Raw genomic sequence first — 3,583 nt, 5'->3', positions numbered from 1 at the left:
TGGACACATCTTCAAAAATATACAATACTGTAGGTTTAACCCTGCAGGACTCTATTGATCGAAAAACCTTCAAATACCTGTTTGGATTATGAGAAAGAATGTCAGTGAGAGAGAGAGTACCTAAATACAGAAATACAGTGGTTTAAATACAATACAAAACCAGCCTCCCTCCTTGTGGTCGCCCAGCTGAAGTATTTGAAGATCGAGCCGGCCCGGGCTTGAAACTTGTACCTGTGATCGTAATCAGTATTTGAATTAGCTACATACATAATCAAGGGCACTCAGCCCAAGATACCATAAAATAAACCAGTTTGGTATCTTGTCTATGAGATAGAAGCAGGCACCAACCCCAAAAGGGTCTTTTGAGCTACGAAGGAGGCAGATCTTATCCTGTTTCTTAATAGACAGGGCCATTTGCTGGTGGGTGAGACTACAGGGGTTCTGCATTTTATGACATCTAAAGAGAATTGTAAAATTGTACAAGTTTTAAAATCTTACAACCTTATATAATTAAGGAGCATGTTAATAAATGTAACCTGAAACTCTCCTAATAACATTAAACACTGCCCTCACTGCATTCCTCCATGCGCAATGCTGAATCATCACAAACTTCAAGTGCAGGAGACAACCCTAGTTCGTCATTTAAACCACCAGGCTTCACAGTTTTAAGATACATGTGACAAAAAAAAAAAATCTCTTAGATTCACATTGTAAAAGTCTTTGCTCAAGATTACCACTCCTATAGACCTGTGGTATTCTTTCAGTAGCACAAAATCTGAGACGGGATAATTAGCACATTGAAGAAGCAGTATGCAAAACTGCTGAGAGCAGTGGATATTATGATCAAATCTGTTGTGAGTAGCAATTGCATGCAATTTAGCAAGTCCCCCCTGCAGCTTTCAATGGAATCAGCTCCTTGCTTTCTGCCCTGATTGAGCACATTGAGCACTTTGTATCCAACCTCAATTTAAAAAAATAAAGAAATAAAACCAATAATAAAAATGAATAATAACAGTAAGAACAGCAAGAACAACCCATGTCACCTCAGTGTGCCTTCTCTAAAACACAGTAACAAAAAACAAACAAAAAAATAGCACTGGGAGAAATATCTATTAAAACAAAAGTTATTTTCCCAGGCCTGAGTTTCAGGTCACACAATGATAATAATATCTTAATTTTCATATAGTGCCATTCATAGTGGACCACCATCACAAAGCACTTTACAGAGGTAGGCTGTGAACTGTGCATTATAAGCAGAGTCACTTACAATAGGACATTGATTTAACATTTCATCTGCACTATGGAGCACAATGAGGTTAAGTGACTCACTTGCTCAGGGTCACACAGTGAGTAAATCATTGGTAGGATTTGAACCAGTGACCCTTTGCTTCTAAGCCCAGGACTTTAACCACTGGACCACACTGCCTCCTAAATGTGTACTCTTGTTCATTTGTATTATTAAATTAATATGATTTTATCTTTGTTTAATCTTATGTGCTCTGATGATGCAGAAAGCCAGGCTCTGAATCTTTAAAAAATATACAGAAGTTCTCACACTAGATCCTTCCACAATATAGAACCTGCTTCATTCATTTACAGATGCACTAATCAAAGACAATTAAACAACCATGTTAAGCCATAATGAGCAATACTATTGAAGGAAAACTTTTGTTTCATTTGCCCGGAATAAACTACCCATAGAACTCAGATGCACAGTGTCACTTTTTCATTTTAAGGGACTTTTTTGAGTATTTGAACCGGCCTTATGAATGAGCATGAAGTGAATGCAACTGTATGCTTGTATGTAATGAACTGTAGCTCATATGGTTTCTTCAATGAATATAATTATAAATAAATACATACATAACACATTATTTTAAGGATCCACTGTTAGATGTATATTATACAGGAATTTCTGGGAGATGTGGGACATTTGGTTTATGAAGTTATTACTGTATAAAATATTATTCATACTCACAAAGGATTACCTGAGGAGTTAATAAAGTCAAAGTCTGTTTTATGAATAATGTAAGGTTTGGTGCCTTGACCACTTTCCTAGACTGTTAAAAAAAAAAAGCAGACAATCTACTTTAAGACAAAATCAATGATATCGAACCATGCTTTATTCATGAAAACAGACTTTGAAGAAAAAGTTCTATAAATAATAATGAAGCTTATTTGATTGAACCGGTTAGTAAACTGTTATTCCTGGTAATGTCTTAGTCAGGAGTTTAGGGTTCATAAATTGTCGATACATCACTGATTAGCTATTCAATTCTAATAGGTTAGTAATTTGTACTGAATGGAGCTCATTATGGCTTTATATTCACATGAAGGAGCTATTGCAGCTCTCAGTTCTTTTAATGCCTTGAAGTCATACTTCTGTCACAGGAAAAAGCACAGCTGTGGCAAATACAAATCAATTACATTAACATTTTATAAGCATAGCTTGTCATAATGCAAGTTACGTGCATTAAATTAAGCAGACAAATTATTCAAATCAATAGAAATGTTTGATTAATCTATAGCAGTGGCCTTAATTCTATTGCTACCTAATGTATTTTTACATGTCAAGATTTAGTTGTTCCCCTCAGTGCTGTGAAGTGGGGGTCAACATTTCCAGGCAAACTTTCTGTCCTCAATGTCAGCACAGCTGGCTTCTGGATTGCTCAGGATTGACGTAGACAGGAAAGCTGAACTGCTTCATTTTTTTTTTAAACAATGATCTAGTGTCTGGGTATATATGGGCATGTATAAATCTTCAAGATTACAGCCTGTCTGTGTTTCAACAGCTTAATTTATCACCCAAGGAACAGGCATATATTCTGCATACTCAATATGCATGTGGAATATCAACCAATAAAACTGTTGTAAAAAAATACTGCGATTTTTACTATTTCTAGCTAGACTGCCATACTAAAGAACAGTTTTGTCAAACTGGGCTGTCAAAGAATTCTGACTGATTCACCCCTGGTTGAAAATGTTCTGTTCAAGAAACAACAAGTGTGTGTTCTGCTCAATTTCTTTCTAGTTTTTCTTTTTTACACTTACTTTAATATTACTCTTATGGTTTTACCAACAGTTGGACTGAAAATTGGAAACTCCTGCCCTGGCACTGTCAAGTCAACCATGAGCAGTCATGACATCACTGATTCGACATGATGGGCGGACATTCTCAATGGCTGTAGGGTTGGAATAGGAATCAATATCTGCTTTCCAGAGTGGCACAGAGCTATCACTTTCAAGACTTCCTTGTAGATGAGTAATCTGTGAAGCTCTGGAACACCTATCAATTGAGCGTGAAAGCTCAATTGAACAAGGAGATTCAACTGTATTTATTAAAAAATGTATTTTTTGTCATTCACTTGTTAAATTAACCAGTCATGTGAGTGTGTCTTGTTTGTTCTGCTATATATCTGCCAAGACAAACCTCACAAGACTACGGCCAAGAGGAAAGTTTATTTAATGCTGTTAAAAGCCTTTATTCTAAAACCCAGATTACCAACTTTACGTTATTGATTATCACGTTTGGGCACCACCTGAAAAAACAGTGATAAAATACCTGCATCAGGATAGTAACTAT

Source organism: Polyodon spathula, chromosome 12 (genome assembly GCF_017654505.1).
Source record: "Polyodon spathula isolate WHYD16114869_AA chromosome 12, ASM1765450v1, whole genome shotgun sequence".
NCBI classification, from domain to species: Eukaryota; Metazoa; Chordata; class Actinopteri; order Acipenseriformes; family Polyodontidae; genus Polyodon; species Polyodon spathula.
This window is presented reverse-complemented; position numbering follows the sequence as displayed.